This window comes from Chamaea fasciata, unplaced genomic scaffold (assembly GCF_029207755.1).
Source record: "Chamaea fasciata isolate MVZ Bird 193981 ecotype frontalis unplaced genomic scaffold, bChaFas1.0.hap1 SCAF_4, whole genome shotgun sequence".
In the NCBI taxonomy this organism is placed as follows: Eukaryota; Metazoa; Chordata; class Aves; order Passeriformes; family Sylviidae; genus Chamaea; species Chamaea fasciata.
This window is the reverse complement of record NW_027094089.1, coordinates 72,166,719-72,194,028: the sequence shown is the minus strand read 5'-3', so window position 1 is coordinate 72,194,028 and position 27,310 is coordinate 72,166,719. Positions and strand designations below refer to the sequence as shown.

Below are 27,310 nucleotides of genomic sequence, written 5' to 3'. Positions count from 1 at the left end.
AAGAAAGAAGTAAAAACCCCAAACCAACAGACAAAAAAAAAAAGAAAAAAAAAAAAGAAAAAAAAAGAAAAAAAAAGACTCCTTAATATTTGCTATAATATCTCTAAAATAAAGTGAATAGATTGAATAGATTTCTGAATGCATTGTTATGAGTTAATTTCTCTGCCTAAAACCCAACAAACTTGGTTTTGTTTGGCAGGTTCTTGGTTATCCATTTGGGTTAATAGCAATGATGTTTTATTTAAAAAAGAGTATTTGAACTCATGTTTCTCATGTTAATAGGGAAGCTAAGAAAGGTAACCTTCTTTGAGGAATCCTAGTATGTCTTTCTCTTGGGTTTGCAGATTATATTTGACTTGAATGACTAACTCAGTCCACATTTTGAACTAAATAACTAAACATGTATTGAAGTAGTTGAGGTGTTTTTATGCTATAAGTTTTAATTAACGTAAGACTATGGCACAAAGAATTTTTGTTTCCACAATAGTTTCCACAGAAACATGACCCACCTCTAACCTTATATATTGCAGAATAAATATGAAAATGGTTAATGACAGAGCAGTATTTTCCATTTACTACTTCTGAGAAAATTGGAAGCATATGTTTAAACTGGGTGTCTTCCCCCACCCTCCCACCCCGCCTTTTCATTTATCTGATAATGTACAAATGAGAGCAGGTTCAGGCCTTATTAGCTCCTTCAGTAACTGAAGGATTCCTATTCATACCTGGCTCCTTTGGCTTTCATATTTCCCTGGTTGCCCAATTAGGTAGGAAAATGAAATCTCTGAGCTGGTGTGTGAAGAGGTGACGGCACAGCTGAGGCTCGATTGCATTCAGCAGAGATGCTCTGGCTTTGCCCCTGTGGAAATTGGCCTCCTGCTTCTGAGGGGCTGTAGGGTCTCAGGGAGATTTTGGGGGCTGTTGGTCACTAATGCTGAAGGGATGGGCACAGTTTGTGAGGTCCCTGGGGGAAAACACCCCCCCTTTTGCAGAAAGCTAAGGATAGCACCATTGCAGAGTGTGGCAGCTTCACCACCTCGTGTCTGCTGCTAATGAGAGATCACCCCCTTCCCTCTTCTCAGTCTTAATTAATATAAAGTCATTAATAAGTGTGAAACACACCTGGGCTGTGAGGAGCATTGGGTGCATATTAGAGTTGTGTGGAAAAGAGACTGGTTTTAATTAGTCATTATCCTGAGAGAAGCTCAAGAAGGAGCAAAGCCACATGGATAGATGTTAGGTACAGGCTGATATTTTTATGGTTATTCTCCAGCAGTTTGTGCCAAACTCACATCTTGCATCCACTGCTTGTTTCCAGCTCCTGGGCAGCAGTGCTGGAGCCTCTGGTGGTTGTGCACCTTTTTCACGGTTCTTAAATTTATTTGGCTTTCCCAGGCTGATTTAGGGAATAGAGAGCTGAAAGCACCATCCTCCCTCTTGATTTGTGCATGTCTGGGATGGCAGACCTGCTGTAGAAGATAAAGTAGCAGAAGAAGTTTAAAGCTTTAGAGGTTATCTGTTTTTTTTTTTTTTTTTAAATGCTCTTTAGATAATAAAATTTATTTAGTTGTCACTGGAGGGAGTTGCACTTTAGAAATGAGAAGTGCTGAGTTTTGGGCATAATTTTGCAACCAAGATCTCTTTGACCGACTTTTTGTACTTATTTGTGTGTGAATGTGAGGCAGAGTAGTGAACTGAATGCTCCATCCACCAGAAGCAAGTGAAAGCCCTGATTTTGGAAACCCTGAGTAGTACTGTTGGCATTTTCTGTGGAGGTGCAATGTGGATCTGTTCTTTAGAGGGGGTGTTTTCTGGGTGTTTTTGCACCACAGAGCATAGCACAATGACCTAGCATCTGCATGGGGCACACTTGTGGTGGGCACACCATGCTCAAAGGTTTGACTGTGTGGCTCTTCAAAGACCTGTGGTGCTCTGTCTAGTAATTTTTTTTTTTTTTAATGCTCCCAAGCTCTAGATTTTACTTTTGAAATTTGACTGGCAGCACAGGTCAGCGAGTCAAGTCACAAATCCCTCATGCTGATGTCTCCCTTTCAGGTATCAAACAAAAGCATGTTTGAGGAACATAGCTCTTCAGGCTAGAAAAACAAACACTTGGATGAGACCCTTCTCCCACTGCTACCACAACCCTAACTCACAGACAAATGAAAACCTGATGAAGGATATATGACAGGACCTCTTCCATTCCCCCTCCACGACCTCAATCTATCTCAAATGCAACTGGCCTGTATCATGGCAAGCAACCCAGACAACTGTCAGTGCTGCCCATAAATCACCTCGATCCTGCAGTTATGAGCTCCCACATAACTCCTGGTCTTCAAGTAGCCACATGCCTCAGGGTTGCAAAATTCTTGAACAGGGTTTGCTGGTGTTGTGCTCATTAGATCAAAGGTACCCTCCTCACAGAGGAAGGGACAGGAGCAGGTATCAGGTTTTGTGTGGCTTCATTCTTGGGGCAAAAGCCTCCTTTGTTCTACTGCTGAGGCACCCACCAAGATGGAGGAGCATATGACAGCTGCCTCTGGTTCCTGGGAGAACAGAAGGTTTTCTAAAATGAGTGGGGCTTCTGGCACCTCTGCAAGAGCTGCTGTGTGAACAGTGGCTGGAAGGTAGAGCTGTGCTAGGGGAAGCTCCTGGCCTGCTCTGCACAAGCTGCAGTGCCCATGGCACACATGATGCCTTAGGATTTTAGCTTTTATATTTTTCAAATCCTGTACTGCATTAGTGTATAACTCTAAATTCCATACAGAGTGTCAGCTACTGTCTTCACAATTTGGTCAGACAAAACAATCGCTCCAGGCCAGAAATCCAAAGACACCCTACTGTCACAGGCCCCCAAAAGTATAAACAACAGTGAGTTGGGGGGGCAGCAAACTCAGGGTAAATATGCTTCATTACCTGAAGCTGTAATTAACCCCTGATATACAAATGGACCAAACTTATAACTATCTGAAAAATTTGTGACCATCGTCCATCTTGGGTGTAGCCTCTGGGAGGCTTCTGACTGCTCAAAATGCACCTTTTGTAGGCCTTTAATAAATACCTACTTTTATTTTCTTAACCTTGTCTAGCCTCTCTTCTAGGTAGCCACTCCAAGGCATCAGGAGCCTGGCTGAGCACTTTTAATTCTCTTACCCCTTTTTTGCCTTTCATCCCATCTGCCATGAAACAGGTAGTTTTCAAAAAATGGAGAAACTTTCATTTCCACATTTTGGCCACTGATTCTCCACACTGAAGTAATAGCCCCAATAATAACATGGTAATAACTCTCTGTTATGTCCATTTCTGCAGTGTAAATGTGATTCCAGTTAGTCCAACACAGGAAAGTTTCAACAGGTCAGAGCCCAGAGAATATTCCATGCAGGAATAATATCAGTGTTCCCCACAGATGGCACCATGGCCAGTCCTTGCATTACACCACAGAGCCCTGAGCCCTTTGTACAACGCTGAACTGGGAGCAAATTGCTCCTGCCTTTGTCCATTCCTAACAGGAGTTTGTTGTTTCATTGCATAATTTTAATTTTTTTTTAAGTGCACAATGCAGCAACTGCTTCTGTGCTGAAAAGAGAGATGCTTTGGGAGTGACTGTTGGATGTCTCAGTTCAATCTTTTTTTCTTTTTCTTTTCCATTTTAGTGGCGTTATGATCAAGGAACACAGCACCTCTCTTGATATCCTCATCCTATGCTGGATGTAATTTCTGTCATTTTTCTTCCTTCAGGATGACAGTTACATTGCTCTGAGCAAGCAGAGGCTTCTTATCAATCAGTCAAATGTAGTTCTGCTTACACTGAACAAGCTATGCATTTACTGGCACACACAAGAATAAAAAGACAAGGGAAAATAAAACCTGTGGGTTTTTTTTTTTTTTTTTTAAAGCCTTTCCAGATGTGATAAGAAAAGCATCAGTCTTCTTAGAGAAACAGGAACTGAACATGTAATTTTAAAATCTGCTTTGAAATATAGTAGTAAGAATGTTGTTGCGGGTAGTAAGATGCAGGAATAGGAATAAAGTTTGTAGGGAGGAGCTAGAGTATTTGTTAAATCAACTGGTAGAATACTAAAAGAAACAAGCTTTAGGGCATGAAAGAAAAAAAAAAAGGCTTTTCAAGGTCTGAAATATAAGTATGAAATACCAAACTAGAGAGTATCCAAATGCTCTGCTCTTGCCTTGATTGTAGTAATCAATTACCAATCTGTGAGCAAAGAGGGCAGCAACATCTGAGAACTCAGCTAGTGGAAATACTGTTCAACTATTCCTTACTATTCCTTCTGTGACCCTGGGGTGAAGTCATTATCCACAGAACTCAGCAAAGAGCAATATATTTAACACACTTATGAAAAAAATGTTAAATAAGAAAAGAGTCACTGAGCATGGTCTACTTAAAAGGGAAGAAAAAGTTCTTTCTGTGTCCTGCCCTGAAACAAAGTTATAGCACCGAGTCTGAAATATCAATCTGGAATTACCAAACTATGCTGCTAAAAGACTCAGGTATCACTTCGTTAATTTTATTTTGCCTTTTCCTCTCACCATAACATTATGTTTATCTCTTCAGTTATCTTCTCCCAAAAATCCTGGAAGACCCAGGCATGGAAGAAGGCTCTTAACTGGAGTCCTTTATTGTCCTCAAGGTCTCATCAAGTGGTTTAACATCAAAAATGCCTCTATAATGTGCAGCTCAGGGCACATATTTATAAATTTGGCCTGAAACTCACATTGTTTTGCCAAAAATATCTTGCTGCTACTTTTATAGATAACTTCACTTTGTCAGGATCATTCCTGTGTTTCGATTTTCTCACAGGTTTTGGGAGGAGTCAGGCAAGGGATGAAGGGGCTGAAGGATCCACATCACCTCTTCTATGCAAACACCCAGCCACTGGTGGAGCTGTGCCAGTGGGAAAATACTGCCCCTAAATCCTACGGCAGAAAAGGCCTTTGCATAGGTCAAAGGAGGAATTTCCCCCACCCCCTCCCTTGTCCCACTACAGCTGGATAAACAGGGTTAATTTTAATGTCTCTTATTACTCAGATCTCATTCCATATGTCCTAATTAACCCTGTCCAATTCCGGCTAAAGGTTTCTGTTAACACCTTCTTTTCAGTGTTTCTGGCATGCTGAATAAACAGCCTCGTGCACAAAGCCCCATTAACATGCAAATGCCCAAGCTGCACTTTGTCTTGGGCTTCATTAGTATGGAGAGATGCATTTCCCAGTGGGAGGTCCCTTGGAAAAGAAATAGTGCAATAATGCAGTTTGGGTGACAGCTCAATATCACGTGCGTGGGTGAATACTGCAACATTTTCTTGAAGTCTTTTAGCGAAAAATGAATTTTCTTTGAGAATGCACTGCACCCATTTTCTTAACTTTTCTGCTGAACAGATACATTGCCAAGCAATCTCCAGAAATTTGAAATCAGTTTATGGGAAGGTTTGTGTAAGGTAACTTTTGAATGTATAAGAAAAGTTTTCCAGGGCCAAATTGAAGAAATGTACTTTCAGAATAATTTTTAACTAGTCAGCAAGTATAGATAAGTGTATGTCCAGTAAAACAAATTTGCCTTGAATTTTGCTGCTGATTTTCCAAAGAATCAAACAGAATGCTTATGAAACATCTTCAGTTCAATATTAAAAAACCCCACCCAAACCCCAGAGAACAGAACTGTCCCCCACAGCTAATTATAATTTGTAATATAATTTTAGATTTTAAGATCTGAGTGGTTTAGAATTCATACACACAAAATGAAGATAAATTGATTAAGAATTTTATTACTTGAACTCCTTTCCTCCTATTGTACTTCTCATTATAAATTACTCACTCTCTGTGGTTAATGTAGAACACTGATATATGTTATATTTAATTTTAATTTAGAAAGCAAAATATTTTTATTATCTTATTCATTCTAATGCATAATAAAGATATAATATTTGGACTGTAATGTTATAATGGGCTCAGCTAGGTTCCTTAAGTAACTGTCTAGCCTTAGATGCTTACATAATAAGTGTAGGGATATGCAATTAGCTGTGTGACCAGTTAAAAATATTATAAGAGTGGTTGTGATTCTGAGGAGAATGAGAGTCTCACTAAGAGTTGCTTTGCTCCTTTTTATATCATTTGAGGAATTACATTACTTGAAGGAAGTTGTATGCATTTTGGACCTGTGGTATGTTTTGGCTGCAATTCTGCCCAGTGACAATCAACTTCACAGCTTTATTATTATATGGTATAAATGAAAGTATTATAGCCTTTAATTAATTGCTGCCAGGTCATTAAACAGTCTATGGGTTTATAATTGTTTTGAGAAAACACAAGGCAACCACTCTTCCAGTCAATGAACTCTTGAAATATGCCTATCAGTTATCTTCTCTGAGTACCCTCTCTGAAATAAATGGGCCAGATATTGCCAGTTTCTCTTCTTATGGAGCCCTTCCCATGTTTTTATGCCATTCTTTTGAGACCCTTTCTGTTGTTTTTTGCAGTAGGCAGTGTTGTAGACAAGTTCTCCACTGATCTACTGAGTGACTCCATAATCCCTTTTGTATATTTTTATGCATGTGTGCTTTGTATATATCCTTAAAACCCCACATCTGTCCCTGCACATTTCCAAAGATATTTGCATAGATCTCTCCGTGATGTCACCAGATTTTTTTTAACGAATTGTTTTCCTGCAGTATAAGACATTATTTCTTACAAAAAACCCACAGTTTTTTGTCTCTTTCACCTTCCAGGTTGGTGTATAACAGTAGCTTTTCCAAATTTTCTGAGTGTTCTCTTTTGTCAGCAGATTGGAATGAGTTTGCCTCTATTCATAATTGGTTTCTTTTTCTCTTCTGGTGGCTCTTTCTACCATACTTGAATTCCTTCTTTAAAGATGTTCTTGAAAAGCTCTCTACTGCCAAGTACAGTGCCTTTGCAGAATAGCATCTATTTCTCTCACAACTATTCCTTCTCCTTGTCTGGCATTTCCTGTGAAAAGGAATCTATTGAAACATGAAATATATATGTTACATGGAAAATTTCGGATAATAATTTTTTCTCAAGGTATTAATTTCTTTGTTTTATGCCAACAATATTTGGGGTCTATCACAGAGCTGTGGTTTGTGCAACACCACAAACCTTTTCCAGGGGACAAAAGGACAGGTTGCTCTCCAGATGAAATATTAACTTCCTGCGTATTGTCAAGAGAGGTATAATTTTACCTGTCTTCTGTAGACCGACAACTGTACCTGTTTCTGGTAGACTTAACTCTCTGTTGGGTAATGACTGAGCTGAGTGGAGAACTGCTGGAGTTTCCTAGTAAATTTTTTAGAGTATTAAAAAAGCACAAAAGTTGAAGACTGTCCAGACTGAATAGCACTGGAGCGTGTGTGTTGGGGAACAAATGTCTTGTGCTCGTTGTGGAATTTTATTTTGAGGGAGATCTTGAGGGATCTGTAATATCTGCAGCTTGCTACCGTGCACTGTGAACAGCTTAGCTCAACTGAGAAGTGGTGCCAGAACAATTACAACTTTCAGGTCTCTGGTTCCACCCTCTCCAGAGAGCTCAAACTGCTTCAGCATCCAGCTGCATTTATTTCACCTTGTGAAATAAATGTGACAGAAGTCCCCCAGCTTCAGTTGTGCCTTGCTGGGTTTCAACTGGAGGTGCCTCTCAAATAGCAGCAGCGGAATTTCTCCTGATTTATTGGAGGATTTGAGTGCAGAACCCCTCAACAGTGTCCCTGCTCCAACCCAGGGCAGCAGCACGTGTCAGATAAAAGGGAGATGAAGCTCTTGCTGGGGAGAGGAAAGCTGACAGAACCTGTGAGCTCCAGGGGAGAGAGACAGAAAATGGGTGGCATCTCTAAATAAGCTTGTAAATAAAAAGCTTTCAATTTAATTTTACGTAACTTCAGAATGGACAAATCTGAATTAAAGCCTAAATCACATTGCAGATAATTTAGATTATCTAAATAATCAGCTTCCAGGTAACTAATTAAAAAAGATAACACTGTCCCTCACAACCCCTCCCTCTATGATAAGAATAGTAGGGTAGAAGACCAAAAAACATAGTTCCAATGTAGACAAAAATACAGTAGTTTTGTAAAATCTCTCTTCTTTTTCTTAAGGGGATCTTTCCTACTTTTCCAGGATAGTGTGCTGGTAGCAATATACTATGCAGCAGTATTTTTCCAATGTACACAATTTTACAATGTCTCCTATTAGCTAAGAGATTAAAAATTCAATTTCCTTTGTTCCTTAAAAGGTAGAGAGTTGACTTGAGATTAAAAAGTTCCACCTTTTATCTCACTTGAAAAAAAGAAATTTTACTTCTAAATTTTAATGAAATCAAAAGCAAATTCATATTGTTTTTGTATCTTAGAAGAACAAAGATTTCATAACTACTTTTTAATTTTTTTTCATTTTTAATTCTACAGTGTTTGCTAGGAATACCTTCATTAACAAGTTTGCAATACAGGAATCTGAAGTTTTCTCAATCCACATTGTTCCACATGTAAAGTACTGTTTACAACACAAAATAATTAGTTTCTACAGGAAATTTTTATAGTGAATTGACTTATCAGAGAAAGCTCTAAAAGAAAAAAAAAGAAAACTACCCACACTGGTTTTATTTGGAGAGAACTCTTCCATGGTCATGCCATTTTCTTGAAAAAAACCACTCCCAACTGCAATTTTTTGATGAGGTGGTGATCTGATATTGGGATAAAGGTGGTATAGAGACAGGACATTATGGAGGCAAAGCCAAATGTATCCTCAAAAATAAAATAAATACAATGCTCAGAAATAAAAACATCTGTTTTCTTGTGCCCATATTGCTCTGCATCTTTTTGCTTGCACCAAGATGTTAATATTTAGGGAGCAAAGTTTTGTTACCATATTGTTTTGAATTCCTCACTGGTATTTTCTTGTGAGCTCCCAGCACGTGTAGAAACGACTGCAAAAGAGAAGTCTGCCAAAATCCTCATTTTGGGTGGGGGGAGGACCCCCTCATACCTCTCCAAGTCACAGCAACAGCTCATTTCTAGCACTTAACATCACAGTAAGTGCACATTACATGTGTACTCTGCATGAACTGCTTTTTGAAGTAAATGAAGTTACAAGCCCTGTTCTTTAAATTCATCTGACTCCCAGCAGAGCATATGTAATGTCTCATAACAGACTGCAGACAGGATAATATTTCTGCCATTTGAATTACCAACAAATCTAATTCACGAGTTTTAGTCCATTTTTAAAAGAGTGCTTGGCCAAGTGGTTTTGTTTTCTTGTTAAATATTATGCACAGAGTTCCTTGAAAAGTTACCAAGGTCATGTTAATAAAAACTTACCTTTTAGCAGATTTATTTCAAATGTATGATATGGGAGAAACGAGATTTTCAAGCAGTTTGAAAAGGAAAAAAAAATCAAAACCCTTCAACAAACCTGTTAGGATACAGACTTTTATGAGACATTTGAAATTAATGCAGTTTTAGAAAGTTTGATTTCTGCACTGTAGCAGCACCCAAAGCTGTTGTCCTGTGGTAATTTGGGGATGTTGTATCATGATTCAAAAGAGTTCCCAGGTGTGCAATCAGTCAACATCAAAATTTGCAGCATGGATGGAGTTATGGCTGAATATGGGTTTTCCTGTCATCTGCACCTATTCACAGGTTTGGAGCAGCACAACGAAACACTGTGCATGTCTGTGATTCAGAATCTGTTGTAGTGAGCTGCATCATCTATGTAAGGATTTGAAGGAATTAGCTGGGCAATCTTACAATTCTGAGTGTGTACAGAAGTGTCACTATAAATCTTGGTTGTGAGATGGGACTACAACTGGATTTTGCTGTGAGGAACTGTAAGAATGGTTGTGTTTCATCTCTACAGATGGGCTGAGAAGCTGAAAATACAATTTTTTGGGGGGAAGGAGTATAAGGCAGGATACATTTGGCCTGGATATATTTGAATTTTTCAAGTGAAATGAAAAAAATCAAAATCTGTTTCAGCCTAAACAGCAGTTTAATGGACACTTAATTTAACCCACTCTCACCCCAAAAAGGCAACCAAATAAAAAAGTATTTAAAAGTGAAACATTCATGTATGCTGTTAGGAAAAAAATATTTTAAAAATTTAAATGAAAATTTACTTTGTTTTCTTTCACTTAGTTAAAAGCCTTTGTAAGCACTTGACCATGGTCTTTAGTCTGATCTTGCATTGTGGATTAGGAGTTATAATATCGGTTTCTGCCCACAACTGCAAAAATAATGGTCCAGGGGCAAACTTGGGTCCTTATTTTGCATAGAATTGAAAGCAGAGAGAGAAGCCAGTCCACAGGGAACCCTGTGTAGCACAGAAATTATAGAAACAACATGTTGGGGGTTAGGTTTGTTCTTATTTTTTTTCTTTTAACTCCAAAGAATTCTTTTCCCCATAAGTTACTGAGGAGACTAAGTGTTGGGTACTTAAGAGTACTTGACCAAAACAAAGAAGTGGCCAAAGCTCGGAGGGGGAGATAACGCCAGTTTTGGGGCAGGTAAAGGATGGAGCTGGAGGCAGTTTCGCTCTGATTTTCCGGCGTCCGGGGAGAGAGAACGGCTGGGTTGCTTCTTGCTGCGAGAGGGGTTCACTGTCGCCGGAGGGGTCCAGTCCTGGGAGGTCGGCCGTCATCTGCTCTCCTGCCCTGGAATTCTGAGCTTCTCCGCCGCCCTGCTGGAGCTGGGCCAGCCCTGCTCCGCTGTCGGCTTCTTCGGCGCTGCTCCTCTTGCTACGGTGTGACCCTGTACCCCCTGCCTGCCGGGACACCCTGCCATCCCAGCCACCAGCCCGGGACTTTTCCACTGTTCCAGCTTGATGCTCTGAGGATCCTGCAAAGGGCACCGAGACTAAACTGCCCTGGGTTTTTGTGAAGCAAAGCCCTCAAGGTTCTTGGTGCTGTTTTATTATTAATGCTGTAGTTGTTTTTGTTTGCCTTTTTATACATACTAGTAAAGAATTGCTATTTTCTATCCCCAAATCATTGCCTAAAAGCCTCTAACTGCAAATTTATAATTGGGAAAAGGAGGGGGGTGGGGGTGGTTTACATTCTCCATTCTAAGGGAAACTCCAGCTTTCTCTGGCAGATACCTGTCTTCCCAAACCAAAACACAACATTACTTGTTTGAGCAAACTAAGACAGCTAGAAATAAGTGATATTATAACCCTAATGCACCTACTGATTGGAGAGAGAGAAAGGCCTTGAATCTTTGAGCTATGGTGATGTGTAGAAACAGGGATGCTAAATACATTTTGAATAATTTTGAATCCTACTGAATATTCAACAATTGACAGTAATCTTTGGTGTTCAGAGGGTTTTCATTTACAGTGTGATTTCCATGGGTGCATTCTTTGCAGCTTTGGCACAATGGCTGGAGGTTATTGATAGAACACCACTGTTGCTGCAGGTTTCTCTGCTAACTCACCTCATTCAGGACTTTTGCCCTTTAAATGACTTATTAAAACCTTTGAATGACAATTCTGCCCCGCAAACTGCAGTAGCACAGCTCAAGCATCATACTGTGCTTTGAAACTTCATCCTTTCCTGTGGAAGCTGTTACACTAAAGAAACATATTTTTCAACCTTAATGATCTTATGATTCCATACAATCCTCGACATCTTATTTGTATAGCTGAGGCGGTAAGGAAACAGAGGATGTAGCAAGATTTTATCCTTGTTCCTTGAATATCTTAAAAAAATAAATTTATTGTTTTGACAGTATTAGAGAGTAACAAAGAGTTACAAGCTTTTGCTTTATTGTGCTTTTTGGGCTCTTAGTCAGTGTTGCGGCCTGTATGCTTTCTCACAGACTTTCATCCAAGGATTTGCCTAGGGACAATTAGGCAAGCAGTCATTTTGAGTGTACATTATGAGGCAATTAAATCAGAGCTGCGCTCCTCAGAGGGGAGATGGAGCGAGATCTGGGGCATTAATTACTGAGCTGTCATGAGGAGCTGTGTTGAGTTAACTCATCTGGCTCCAGGGCCGGCCGCCCAGCCAAGGCTGCAAACCCGCTGCAACGCGATCCGGCAGCCCAGGCCCCGCCTGCTCGGGGGAAGGCAGGCCGGAGCAGGGAAAAGAAACGCTCCTCAAACCTTCTGGGGGACCTGGGAGCTCCTCGCGAGCAAATAAAGCAGCTGCTGTTAACCCTTCCAACAGAAAATGGAGGAAATGCTGATGGCACCCATTGGTTTTAATTTTCATGTTGTTGGCTGTGGTGAGGAAAGGCTGGGAGAGCTGGGAATGTCCAGCCTGGGGAAGAGAAGTGCCCGGAGGGGCTACAGGAGAGCTGGAGAGGGACTGGGGACAAGGGCTGGAGGGACAGGACACAGGGAACGGCTTCCCAGTGCCAGAGGGCAGGGATGGATGGGATATTGGGAAGGAATTGTTCCCTGGGATGGTGGGGAGGCCCTGGCACAGGGTGCCCACAGAAGCTGTGGCTGCCCCTGGATCCCTGGCAGTGTCCAAGGCCAGGCTGGACACTGGGGCTTGGAGCAGTCTGGGACAGTGGAAGGTGTCCCTGCCCATGGCACGGGGTGGAATGAGACAGATTTTAAGGTCCCTCCCAGCTCAAACCATTTCATGACTCTGAATCTGTGATTCTGTGCTTTAGCAAACTGTTTAACCTAAGAAGATTCAAAACCTGCAATTTATCAAGTTCTTAGTGTGTCAGGCTGCTTGCTTGTACGTTACACACACTTTCTTGTGGTTATTAGTAAAGTAAAATTCAAAAAATCTTTCTAAATTAATCAATGGATGAATTTTGAGTAGCAAAACCTTGAAACATCCAGATGCTGCAAAGTTTGCTGTAAGGCACACTTGGAAGAATTGAGCCAAACTAGTGAGAAGGTGGCTGTAAAACTGGTGATTTGTTTCATGCTTTCCAAGACAGTCACATTTTTTTCTTCTGAGTGTTGTGTGACTAACTTATATGTTTAACAACTCCTTCCTGCTTTTTGTGACAAGATGTCAGGCATGATGGCTGCAAGAAGGCATTCATGTGTGATGAAGAGGAGAAAGAGGAGGAAGATGTAGAGGATGCTGCTGCTGCTGCTGCAGGAGGACCAGGCCATGATCAGCAGCAATATTTTGAGTGGAGGTGAGAAGTGTGAGTTACAGTGACACAGCTGGTGGCCACAGGAAAAACTGAAATAGGTGTCTGGGCAATAGAGAAGGCCAGTTAACTTTGGGCACAGCATTCCTTAAATGCCTTTGCAGGGTTTTAAGGCTCAGCTGCCTCATGCCTCTCTGCCTTGGAAAGCCAGCACTTTCCTGACACCACGCCTGCGTGTAGACATTTCCAGGGATGATTCAGTCCTAAATAAGGTGTAGGCAGGAAGGATTAAATCTTCAGATATTGTGAAACAGGAGGTGGGAGGTGAAAGGCATGACCTGCAGACACGAGGTAGGGACTGACAGCAGTGCTCAGGTTATGAACTTCTGATGGGACGATGGAGGAATCACCCGTGATGGTGCTGGAAATCAAGCTGAGAAAGGGGAAGAGATGGGGAGGAACAGATCAGAACTTTTTCCTGAGAAGTTTGGGTTGGTAGATGGACCTGCAGCAGTGAGTGCTGTCAGGGTGGTGAGAGAGCCATAACAGCATGTTAGGAAGTGGGTGTAGCCTTGTCAAGGATGGACTTGAACAGACATCATGGAGGTGTTATCAGAATGATGGCACTCAAGAAACCTGACGGATTTCCTTTTGTTATATTAATTATTTTTACACTTGTTGCTTTCCCTGCGCATTGGGTCTGTCCAGAAATTCAACTGGCCACAGCACCCTCCCTACTGGGGCCCCAGCCTCCCATAATGCCACATGGTCTCACCAAATCATTGTTAGGAGAGAAATACCACATGAATCAGAGAATTCCAGACTGATTTGGGTTGGGAGAGTCCTTAAAGTCTGTCCCATCCCACCTCCTGCCATGGGCAGGGACACCTTCCACCATCCCAGGTTGCTCTAAGCCCCAGTGTCCAACCTGGCCTTGGACACTGCCAGGGATCCAGGGGCAGCCACAGCTTCTCTGGGCACCCTGTGCCAGCCTCTAAGTAAAGAACTTCATCCTAATGTCCATCCTAAATCTTTCCTCTGCTTATCTCCTTTTCTTCATGTCCTTTCACTATCTCTTCACAAGAAGAACACTGCGTGTGGCCCAGACTTCAGCCTGAACCTGTGGACATCTGACACTGGCAGCAAAGCTGAGCATCACAGGGAAGAATTTAAATGTCCTCTATGTCAGTTTATGGAAGCTGATTTCTGCAAAAAGCATCAAAACATGACCATAGTGGACACATTGAACAGGCCCTGTGAGGAAGTGCCTTTCCTGGCAGCAAGAGAGCTCTGTGCACAGGTGAGTGGAACTCAACTCCTAAAATTTACCGGGAATACCTTTTGTCTGCACTCAGATCTGGTTTTCAAAAGTATTATCTATTGGGAGATGCTTACAGCTGGCTCTTTACATTTTTGGGGATTAAAAAAAAAAAAAAAAGAAAAAAAAAGAAAAAAAAAAATCTTGCTAACTCATAGCTCAACTTCCTCTTCTATTAGGTTTGGAGCAAAAAGCAAAGAATCTTGAAAGCCCACAAATATTTGTATTTAGCAATTCAGTGGTTTTATCTCTGCATGAGACCAGGCTAGGATAGAAAATGCCTTGGAAACACAGATTAAAACAGCTCCTTAAGTAGTGGTTCCCAACACCCTCCCTGAAGTTTCTCATGGCAATTTAATTAAATAAAGAGAATAAGTCTGACTAACACCTCTGAAACTCAGGGACTGAAATACCTGGAACTTTGTTCCACTTATGTAATATTTCCAAGTACAAATACTGAGCAACAATTTAGTATAGGTCCCATGTCTGCATACCAGACTTCTTAAAAATGTCGTCTTCTTCCTCTTCTTCCTCTTCTTCCTCTTCTTCCTCTTCTTCCTCTTCTTCCTCTTCTTCCTCTTCTTCCTCTTCTTCCTCTTCTTCCTCTTCTTCCTCTTCTTCCTCTTCTTCCTCTTCTTCCTCTTCTTCCTCTTCTTCCTCTTCTTCCTCTTCTTCCTCTTCTTCCTCTTCTTCCTCTTCTTCCTCTTCTTCCTCTTCTTCCTCTTCTTCCTCTTCTTCCTCTTCTTCCTCTTCTTCCTCTTCTTCCTCTTCTTCTTCTCCTGCTTCTTTCTGAATTCTCCATCCAGGAAAGCCAGTGGGAAACAAAACATATTTGTTTAAAGCAGTCCAAAAAGTCTTCCCTGTGAACAAGCTTTCTTCAGACTAAGCCTGAAGCCAGCCTGCAGTCTGACAAGCCTTTGACTTAATTGCACCCCTCTTTGCTAGCAAATGAGAGGCTTTTAAACATCCTTTTAATCTTGCTGAGTGATTTTTTTAAGTTTTCATAGTGTGCTGCTGCAGAATATTGTGATTTTTCGTGATGTAATTAGTGATTGTTCACGTTTGGGATAATTGTCATCATCCAGGGTTGATTGCACCCAGTTTGCTGGCCCAAAGTATTTATCTGTGATGAACTGTGCTTTGGGATGAGGGCAGTCAACAGCTTCCATGTGCTACATAGTGGCAGTGGCAGAAGGATATGGAGGGGACACACAGGGACATGCTGAGGCAGTGAGTCTGGTTTTGATACCATGAAAGAAATTCAGTTTGTCCTAGCCTTCCTTGCAGCTGGGACCCAGGGCAGGTATCTTGATCACTGTGACATTTTCAGGGACGTTTGTGGGGATGAGAAGGGTCAGGAGGGAAAACTTTTCTCCCTGAACTCTTATCATATGTGTTGATTCATGTCTCCTTACAGTTTTCAGTCAATCTTTTCTCCAAAGTATCAAGTGGTAGGACAAAAGGAAACAGCCTCAGGGGTGGTTTACATTGAATGTTTTCTTCACTGAAAGGGCTGACAAACATTGGAGTGGGCTGCCCAGGGCAGTGGTAGAGTCACCAGCCCTGGAGGTGTTCAAAAGACTTGTGGATGTGACACCTGGGGATGTTGGTTTGTGGTGGGCTTGGCAACACTGGGGGAACAATTGCACTCAATGGTCTCAGAGGACTTTTTCACCCTTAATAATTCTGTGATTTCCATATGACACTGCTGGGATGGTAGGGGAGGTCACAGGGCTGAGCTGCAGTGGCTGGAAGCTGGGTGAAGAGAAGCAAACGTCTCCGGAGGGGATTTTTCACACCCATCCTGGCTGAGGACAGGATGAATCAGTCATCAGGAGGGGATGTCTCTTCCCTCTGACCACAAAGGAAGAAGAGGCTTCTGGTTTAGGCAAGATTGTCAGTTTTCAGTGAATGGAATTGAGTGGGATGAGGCTTGCCCTCAGAAAATGGGTGTGGAGATGCAGATTAACATGACATTTGCTATGGCAAAAAAGCAGTGTCACTGTCCTGGAAGCCAGGAAGCCACAGGATTTCTCTTCACACTTAATAATGGGTAAAGCAGCTATTGTTTTGGGATGCAATTCCTCTTACAACTCATACTGTTCTCCCACAGCATCCACAAGAGTCTCTGCTTCTGGTTCTCTGCAACCTGGGCAGAGATTTCATCAGATCAAAAGGTGTTTTCAGGCTTTGTCCAAATTCAGCAGGCATTTTTTGGGTTTTTCCTAAATTTAGAGGCATCCTCCTCCCTCTGGAGTCACCACCAGCACAGTCAGATGCACTAAACCCCAGGGACCAAATACACCAAAATGGAGACTGCAGCCAATAATTCACCTTGTCTGCCACGCCCATGACTTGTGAAAGCTTCAGGTGTGTGTCTGCATGGAAATCCACAGCCACTTTTCTTTGCCCAAAACCGCCTACTTTGATTTTTCTGATTTTCCTCAGTTAGAGAACCCTTAACTGGTGAACACCTCAAGGAGAGAGGTTTTCCCTCAGCAGACTAAGTGATGCTTTCTCATGCTTTTATGATGTGCCTGAATTTCTGAGTGTAAAATATCCAACACCTCTTTGCCAGATGTATTAGGGATACTTCAAAATTAAACTGCCTTGGTCTGAGCATTGATTGTTCTGTGGAAGCCACTGATCTAAAATTGAGAGAAATAATGCATTTGGTGATTATCTTGATGTAAAAAGGAGTTTCTTGATGTTGTCGCATAAATAGTCCTTTAAAACAGTACATAAAAAGTGTAGACATGAGAAAAAAATTCAAGGCTCACAAATTCGTACTCTTGGGTGGAAAACAGCAGTGGAAATGTATATGAAAACCAGCTCTGCCACCAGACATCCCCATGAACTGGCACTGGAAGCTAGTGGCACAGGCTGAGCCTTGACTAATCTTGTTTAAAGGATCTGGCTTACAAAGGGAAAAAAAAAAAAAAAGTAGTCTAATAAAGGCATCCAAGGATTTCGAAACCCAGCACAAAATTGCTGATGCAAGGGAAAATGTGAAATAATTCCAGTGTGGGTCTGTAAAGTCACACACTCAAAGGACTTGAACAACTGCAAATGCAGTTCACACATCCAACATGAGGAATAATTAACAATATTAAATGAAAAATGGAAGCTGAGCACACATAAAGAGGGAACCAGCATGAAATGTCTTACTGCTTCCAATAAAACCTCTTTCATGAACAGCCAAAATATGTCCCTTCACAATACTTTTTTGACACAAAAGGTAATCTTTGGTGCTCTGAATGGTCAACTGGCTGCGCAGGGGATGAATAGAAGAGACACACACACAAATTAGGACTCACAGCATCTTTTTCTCACTTCTGTAGTTTTTACTGGATTTTTAAAAATATTTGTCTCATTGAAACTAGTAGGATTTTTACTTTCTAAATGAGTGAAAAGCTCCTTATTTGAGCCACATAGCCTAAAAAAAATCAGGAGCTAGCACTCAAATCTTTTTTTATAAAAAAAAAATTTTAAACTTTTTCTACTGAGGTCTACCCTTCTGCTTCTAAACATTTATATTTATGATGAATAACAAGTTTTGGCTGCGTTTAATGGACTTTATTAATATTGTCATACTGGCATCAATTTCTGTTCCATGGAAGATGCCAGGACTCAGGAAAGCCTTTCTAAGAACACAGAGTTTTATCCAAACACAACTGATTTCAAAATTAATTGCTTTGCTCCGTAAAAAAAAAAAAAAAAAAAAAAAAAAAAAGAAAAAAAGAAGAAGTTTGGAGCTAGCATCTTGTTTAATTTTGTGGGTTGGAAGAAATTAGTATTAACTTTGTACTGTTACCTCTTTTTTGTTTACATCTGGTCACAGCAAAATGCACATCAGAGGAATAATCTCATTGCATTTTTATTATGGAATTATAAAATATTTTAAAATGTATTATATTGTAATATTTATTTTCTTATTTTGCTTATTATTTAAAACCATTTTATTGTTTTCATTTGTGCAACGGTACAGGCCAGAAGCAAGAACACTTCTGAGTTGGGTACTCTCCAACCCAAGAATAAAAAGATGATTCCCTCCCTCCAAAATCTCACATCAAGGAAAAAATGAGTCTGTATAATTTGGCAGGAATCACAGTAATCACAGCATTTCAGCAACTGAGCTTATATCAAGTAACTTTTATGCCACTTCCTGATGAGAAGAGAGTGCCTGTGAGATATCAGCAATTTACCTGCCGCCTGTGAGACTTACGAACATTCCTAATTCTTTTAGAAAGCTCGGAACCAGTCATTTTGAATTTTGATGCTTAAAATAATTCCTAGGGTTAAGTGAAATTCCTGCCTCCATAAAAAAAAATTATTTGTGAGATGAATTGGGGTTCTTTACAATGCTTAAAAGCCCCTGATTTCCAAACTGTTCTTGTGAATTTTATTCAGTTCCACCTGGAGGGGAAATCAAGTTACTGCCTGCATAGACGACTCACTTGTGCATGTGTACACACAGAGACAGTTTCCCTCTCACTTTTAGTCTCATATTTTGACTTAAAGGAGAAAACTACCCAATAAATAAATAATAAACGTCTAATCTTCAGTGTTTTCTATTCTCTCTGTCCAGAGGCTCCACTGAAGGGCAAGTCTGACCAGGAATGACAAAACCCCTACAGGTGGAAAAAGACAGAACACTTATTTCTCTGCTCCAAAGAAATTGCAACAATATGATATTAATAGACCATGTTTAGCCTACAAACCCCCTCCTGTGGCTCGAAACATTGACATTTCCAATGCCTATGTGGAAGATCAGCTTTAGCCAGTTCAGTAGTTACCCAGTGGAGATTTGAACTGGGCTGCCCACAATGACAGGGGATGTAAAACTGCTCCTTGGGATCATCAGGAGCAGACCAAGCCCCTGATGTGAAGTCTGGAGAGCTTCCCCCAGACCACAAAGAGACTGGACAACACAGGAAACTCATGAAGCAGCAAGTCGACCCCCCTTTCTTTTGCAAGAATCTACCATATTTCAAGTAGTTCTCTTTGGTGCCAATAAGATTTCAGGGAAGCAGATGGGGGACCCATAACACTTTTCTGCTGAAAGAATAAGTGATATTCCTTTGACTAAGAATCAGGCTACACTGTGCAGTTCTCTCTTCTTAGCTGGGGCAGACTAAAAGAAAGTTAAGCAATAAACACTGTTCTTAGAAAAATGCAGTTAAATTAGCACCTTTATGGCAGAGCTTACATGAGTGTGTGTATAACTGGTGCATCCTTTTCCCCCCTCAAATCCTGAACTGTGTGTGAAATTGCCTCTTTTTTTGCAATACAAGCTCCATATCTGTGAGGTTGAGCCTTGTTGAGGTAAGCAGAAAAAAAGAGGTTTGCTGGATTGGTAATGCTTTAAAGCTTTGAAACTGTCTCTCATCACCCAGAAACAGCTTGGCTGAGGCGAGATCTTGTGGGCTTGCTGGAAACCTCCTTTGTTTTTCTGGGATGTAAGGGAGCTCATGGGAAAACCTGTGGCTGAAGATGTGACCTGAAGCCACTATCCTGTTTCAAGCTGGGCAAAAGCCACTATCTGTGTCTGTGTGTGTAGGTGAGTGCTCTTTTAGAATGGTTCTAGGAACCAAAACTGGGGAATTAAATCTGCATATACTTAACGAAAAGATGGTAAACCAAGCTTATCTCTTGTCCTTCAGCAACCACTTTTACTTTATCTGCCTTCTGTTATGAAGCTGATGTTCCCTCAGGCAAGGGGCAGAAATCTACATCATTCTCAAACGTGATTACAAATTAGGTGAATGCTATGAATTAGCCAAGAGTTCAGGCTGATCTAAGCCTTTATTTTAACCAAGTTATCTAAACTGGTTAATTAAATGACTATAAAGCAATTTAAGGCCTGGTTTCCTATGGTTCTTTTAACTCTCTTGAGTGAAAACATTTAGAAATAATTTATGAAAATCCAGTGCGCTGGAAAATATATTCTCCCAGTTCCTTTCTCAGCTTAGTTCAGCTGCATTATTCTGCAGTCTGCAGAAAATTGGCATTACTCTCCCCTGTTTCTTCAAAATGCTCAGTGAATTCAAATGGCTCTCAAATCTTCTGAGACAGTTGAATTATTGCAAAAGTCTGTCTAGGGCTGTAGACATGTGTTCTTTTGACTCCCCCTCCATCCTACTGAAAAATAAACTACTGTTCTTCATGGCTTATTTTGTCTCTGTCAAGGAAACTTTCTGCTCCCATCTCAGGAGGATTGTACAATAGCAATCTGATCCTGACCTTTCTACCTCTTCCTTGAATAACAGATGAAAATTGGACAGTGAGAAGTGGTGTACGCTCCATAACTTGTATCCCAGGCACAATCTAATGACACTCTTCTAGTAAAAACAACAGTTGCAGCAAAGGTTAAGGTAAACAGGTTTAGCTAATTACCTCTTAATCAAATCCAGTTATAATTTACTGATGTCCTCTGAAGCTCTGTGCCTGCTAAACCATGGGCTTTGGTTGGATTAGCTTATCTCTGATAAATGCAGTGTGATTAATTTCTCCCACAGTACAGCAGCACGTAAATATCAAGTGAGAATAATATATGACCAAATAAACTCAGCTCACACACCATCACAGCAGAACTCTCCAAGGCCCCCATGTACCAGGCACTGAAATAGAATCCCTTTATTTTTTTTTACAGAAGGTGATGGTGGGGAAGAAATCATTTTTGTGTTATTCTTTGTCCCAGGGACAAAAAAGAAAACACCAGAAGTGAAACACACTGGCGCTTTCTGCATTAGGAAAGTCACATTGCACTCAAGTAATGTGCACTTTTGTGTGTGAAAATCCTTGCTACAGGTAAATCAGGTGTGTACATGTGACAGAAGCATACATTTGTCCAATTGAAACTGTGGCTGTGGACAGCTCAAGTGTCTTATTTTTTGTAAGTTGTCTTTCTAGAATACGAAATAGTCTGTTTCTCAAGGAAGTGAGAGGAAATAAAGAGAGCTCAATTAAAAATCGATTTGAAATGTTTATGTGAGATGTGAAACTACATATACTTCTTGAGTTTATACTTTGATTTCAAGCTCAGACTGGTTTAATCAAAACATTTGTTACTTCTGAGCAAACTTTAGACTATTTTTTTAAAGAAGCAGCTCGGAGGTAAAGTTCTGTGTCAAAATAGTAAGGAAGCCATAATCCCCAGAGTTTTCCTAGAAGCCCTGTGAAATGCAGCAGTTTTGATTCAGCTGGAGTTTGTTTTTTTAACTTTATACAAATCCGAAACCTGAGGCAGACAGAAAATGTCTGCATGAAGTCCTTGCTGTGGCAGGAAGCAGCAAGGCTGGATTATGTCTCAGTGTGCTGTCAGTGCTCTGTCATCCTCAATGGGGTAGAACCAATTTGTGTGATCTTAGACACAAATCTCACCTTGCTTTGGCATTAACTTCAGTGCCACTCCTACTGCAAAGCAGCAATTTTTTTGTAGTTTGCAAAACAATGATTTCATCAAAACCTTGCTCTCACTCTCAGCACTGTAGATTTGGATTAGACAGCATGGAAAATTTCGTCATGGAACAGGCTGCCCAGAGCAGAGGTAGATTCTCTGGAGGTGTTCAAAAATGTGTGGCATTTGAGGACGTGGTTAATGGTGAACATAGTGGTGCTGGGTTGACAGCTGGACTTGATGGTCTTAAGGTCTTTACCAGCCTTCATGGTTCTGTGATTTTGTGTCCTTTTCCCGAGATGTTGAAGAGCTGCTGCTACACTCAGCAAACTTTGAACACAAATTTTCATTTCTTCATTGTCAACCACAGAGTGATTGGCTTTTTTTTTTCCACTAGCAAAAGCCAGGACAAATTGTTTCTTAAATCCCAGCAGCAGCCTACATTTAGTGTGTTGGGTAGTCCTGATGGGCAGGGACACCTTCCAGGTTGCTCCAAAACCCTCTCCAACCTGGCCTTGGACATTTCCAGGGATCCAGGGGCAGCCACAGCTTCTCTGGGCAATTCACACTTTGTCTCTGCTGCTCTACAGTCATCAGGGTTCAGCATTTGAAGGGAGCAGTGAAAGGAAACTGAGAAACTCAAGCTGGGCACAGCAGGTTTGAATATTTTCTAAACAAGGACCTAAACTTCCGCTGAACTCTACTTTGCAACTCTGAATCAAACACGACAGGTTTTCTGCACTGTTGAACTGGCCAACCTGTTGAAGGAAGGCAAAATTCAAAAATAAAGAGCTGGATGTAATAGCGGTCCTGAAGTAACAGTGGTAGAAAATGACTTTGAAACAGATCCAATCCTTTCACAGAAATTATTAAATCCCTTCACTGGGATTGTTTCATAGTGACATGCACACTATAAACAAATGATAGGCTGAGTTATAGGAGCATTCATACCTTCATTTTGCTGTGTTGCAGTTCTCTACTCTTTGGTTTTCTCCTGCTTACACATATTTTTTTCCAGCTCTTCTGTTGCGCGCCTCATGAAAAGAGAGCTCAAGTTCAAGGCTGTGTGGGATTTTTCTCAAGCCATTGGAGTTCCAGCCAGTAAGTAAGCAAGCATCCCAGCACACAGGCCAAATTAATTCCATCATCATCAAATGGAAACAAAGTGCCTGAGACAAAGTGACTGAGAGGTCAAGGAAATCTGCAGCTGAGAATCAAACTGGGGCCAGTTGGGAATTCAATACGTTAAAGGTGAACGAGGGGGCATTTTTGGAGCTTGGGGTACACTCCAGTGATTGCACGCAATCCTTCATGCTTCTTGTGGCTTTATCTCAGATTTATTGTTGACTGATGCACAAGATGAAACAACAAGGGTTGTTCTGGTATGTGAATTTCCTTCTTTGAATTAATTTTGCACTGCTGAGGCAATTGCTGTATGAAGTGACTCCTTAGAAAACATTTTTAAACTCTACACCAATGCAGGAAAGCTTTAGTGTGTCTGACAGCTCTGGAACTGCCTGGTCAGAAGACAGGTCAGGGTTCAACCTATTAAACTTTTGGTAGCTGCAAGATGCGACAAGAGCTGAATTGCCCATCCACCAACACAGACCTGATTGCTGCTCCCATTTCCTGATGCAGCAAAGGACAAAGCACAAAAGAAATCAATGCACGCATTTTATCCCCTGCAGGGCTGACATCTTTCTGGCTGACTGATAAAAACCCTTCAGATGATCAGATAGGAGAAATTTCTCAGCTACATGGTTGGTTTGCCTCAGAGCAGCACTGTTCTTTTAGAGTCACTTCCAGTCAATGGCAGGTCTGGGAAAACAGGCAAAAAATCATAAAATAGCTTTTGGGTGAAAACAGCTGTGTGTTTTCAGAGCAATTGTAATCTGGCACCTTGAATTTGTGACCCTTTACATTTGCTGTCATGTGAACCCTGATTACTCATCCCATGGGAGAAAGGAAGCCTATCTGAGAAGCTCTCACACTTCCAAACTGCCCCACTCTTCGTGGCTTTAAGCCACATAAAATTAAAAACCCTTCCACAAGATATTGCTTGGTGGCTCTTGGAATAGGACTTACTCAGCAGATCTGAATAAATCCAATCTCTTGTTTTTACAGTGTCTGTGGATTAAAGTGTGAAATGTAACCATTCTGATTAAAATATGTACCTTTCCACAACCCTGTTTTGTATCAAACCTGGAGCATTTTGGGTGCCTGTTGTGGGATGCCATCTGGCTCTGTTCTGCCCTAACAGGGCACTGGGATTGTGAGCATTGTTCATGTTTCCAAAAAGCATCTTTTTTTGTCTGCCCAAGCCACCCAACACAGCCATGCTAACCCTGAATATTCTCATCTGGCCTCCTTTCTTGTATCCTTGCTCCTATTTCTTTCAGCTCCTCTTTGCACACCCTCACAGAGGAGTGGGCTCATAATTTAGTTAATCTTACCTCAGCCAAAATCTTCTTTCAGAGCTTTGCCTCTTGGCCCAGACTCACCCTCCACACAAGGTGTAGCGGAAATCCTATGGAGAGGGTTATTCAAACTGTCACCATCTAAATGTAAAGTTAATTATCCTGGAAGGCTCCAGGACACCGGACACTTCAACTTTTCATTGCTTTATTAGGGACTCTTGTCTGGTCTAACCCCCTTAATATCCTCCATTGTTAAGGAAGGCACCTAAAAAAATGGTCCTTTAAGGTTTTGTTTCATCTCATGACTGAAGTTAGGGAGATAAATCCCTCTCTGGTGTTCTCAGGGGACAGTGGGATTGCAGGGGGATATGGATCTGAGGTGAAATGTGGCATCTGGCTATACTTGGAGTCAGTCCCCAGTTTGCTGAGGAATCCCATCCAGGAGTGACTGGATTTTGAAGTCAGGAGCCTCCAGTTAAATTCTGATAGTTTTTTTTTAGGAGAAATCTTGGCTAAGAGAACCTGTTTTTTTGAAACGGTTCCTCTGTGGGACAATTAACTCCGTTGAGCTGTGCTTAGTCTCTTAAAAACAGATAATTCTTGGCAGATGTTAAGAGAGTATGTGTTGCACATTATTTGCATTTAATTGTTGAATCCTATTGAGCTAAGTAAATTTTATCTTTTCTTTACCCATCTCATTAATGCACAAAAATAAATACTTCCTTTCCACATGGCCTGTTTAGTTTTACCTTGGCAGTTTTCAAACCTAGTTCGTAAGGTTCGTCAGCTGACCATGAAACAAATGAATTTGGAGGTATTGGTAAACATAACCTGCACCGGGAGGGTTCCATCAACTGGAAGTTTGAGTGCTTAGTTCCAGTGACATCAACTCTGAAGAGCCTTTCACTTTTGAAAGAGCGTGGAATTCTTCTTTTGGTGTCTGTGGTGAAAACTACAGATTAAAATGTGTGTTTGTGCTTTTCTCTGCCATTGTTCATGAGCGGGAATTGTCTGTGTGTTTATGGCGGCCTTGCCATGTGGCACAGGGCTCTGTCGCTCGTTTGTCAACACCCATGGGCTTGTTGGTCTGTAATGCTCAAGGCACTGGGAAAAGGATGATGCTCTGAATCCTTTTCATCTTGAGCTCATCCAGGAGTTTTTCCTCACTGTGGTGCTTCTCCTGTGCTCCATGAGGGCCCCAGATACAGCTCCATGGGTCCTGGTTGGAGTGAGCTGCTGAAAAGCTGAACCTAAATCCTCTTTGTGAATCCAGTCCCTTTGTAGATGCCAGCTGTGCTTGGAAATTTGGCTTAGGATCTTAAAATCATTTTGTAGATCCAGCCCTCAGGCACCTTTGACAATCCCTCCATAGGAAATGAGGGTTTTTTCACCGTAAGTGTGAAATAGGGTGTAACTCTGACTGGTTTTAGTGCAGCTAAGATCATGTAGCACTTTTTATAGACTGCCAAAGGGTCTAAATATGGTCAGTAAACCAGAAGGTGTTTTAAGGGGAGTAGACAGAAAGGGGTTAGGTCTGCATGGGCTCATTTACTTCTGTATTTAAGGCATGGGGGGTACAGTGATGCCTTTGGGGAAGAATATAGCTACTTGCACTTTATTTCATTCCTGCAATTTCAGTGCCAAGTCACTGGACTTAAGGAGAGATGATTCTTTTCCTTTTTCTTGCCTTTGAACATACAGGCAAGCAAATAATGAGGCATTGTACCCTGATTCACTGTACAGAAAACAAATTCATTGAATAATTTGGCCTTTCAGTGATTACTTTTATGTCCAATTCATTATTTTAAGCAGGTTGGGTTTTCAGCACTCAGCTTCCCCTAGCAGAAAAACAAACCAACACTTTCATACATTAAGGTGTGTGCAAGAGTTTTGAAGCAAAATTGACTGTGGACCCTTGAAGGCCCAAGCTGAAAACACCCTGAACTCTGCAGCTGAATGGATGGATGCTTTGCTATAGTGAAGGGCTCTTACAAGCAGGCTGCTGTCTTTTACCTCTTGGACTCTCAGGTCTCATGGAGACAACAATTGCTTTTGTTTTGTGAAGGAAAAATATGTAATAGTATATTTGTTTTAACAAAGAAAGGTATCCTGCGAAGTGGGCTCCCTGGGACCTGAATTTTTACCATACAGTCTCCAGGTTGCAACTCTAAGAAAGTTTGGGATGGTTTGTGGTCTACAGACACTCTGACAAATGTGTGATTTAATGTGGAGAAACACCAGCACAATGACCCTTTCATAGACCTCTTTAAAACATTATTGTTTCCTGTCTTCCAGCAGTCACTTCTGGAAACTTGAATGTAACGCTGAACCCTTCACTGGTTTTAATGTCACCTTCACACAACTGCTCCCCTTTGGAAAGAGATACACAGGTGTTAATCTACTTATGCTTTTCATCTGTTTTAAAGGGGGCTACAAGAAAATGCTCTCTGTGTTTCGCATCGACCAACTTCCTTTGCCTTGTGTTACAAGAAGGCTTTGTGAGTACACCCGAAGAGTTTTTCTTTTGCAAGCCCCTGGAATCTTCAGAGGAATTGCTTCCTGAGTTTTATTTTGTGCAGCAGGGCTGTGGGAAAACCATATCAAAACCATCTTTGCTTTGAAGTAGGTTGATGTTTTCTGGAAGAGGGTTTTGGATACTGGAGCTAAGGACATGAAAATTTCTCCTTGTATCCACACAAAATCACATTTGTGAGACTCAGTTGCATCCCACGTGCAACCCCAGGTTGCTCAGCTCTTTAGATGACAGTCACTAAAAGTCTACTTTTGCTAGCAACTAATACCACAGTTTGCTTATTACCCTTGAGGTTTTTAACTCAAATTTTGACTTCAACATGTGGGTGCATAGAAACCCTAGCACTGCAGTGTGTTTACTCATCACCTTTTTATGCTGTCCGACAGTGGTTTAGTTGCTTAAGGGACACATGGTTAGGTTGATGGTTGGAGTTGGTGATCTTAAAGGTATTTTCCAACACAATTCTCTGATTCTGTTGTATGAATATGAAAATGTGAGGCTGTTGAAGCAAATGAGCCTTGTCCAGGAGGAGCAAACTAATAAAATAGATTTTTCTTTTCCCCC

At 41.1% G+C, this 27,310-nt stretch overlaps 1 long non-coding RNA gene across 1 annotated transcript; it reads left to right on the top strand.

Annotated features, from left to right (window-relative positions):
• Nucleotides 1-12,057: 12,057 nt before the first annotated feature.
• Nucleotides 12,058-18,940, top strand: LOC136288966 (uncharacterized). Its single transcript, XR_010720680.1, has 4 exons — nt 12,058-12,242; nt 12,992-13,124; nt 14,167-14,379; nt 15,815-18,940. It is a non-coding gene; the product is annotated as an uncharacterized lncRNA (long non-coding RNA).
• Nucleotides 18,941-27,310: the final 8,370 nt, after the last annotated feature.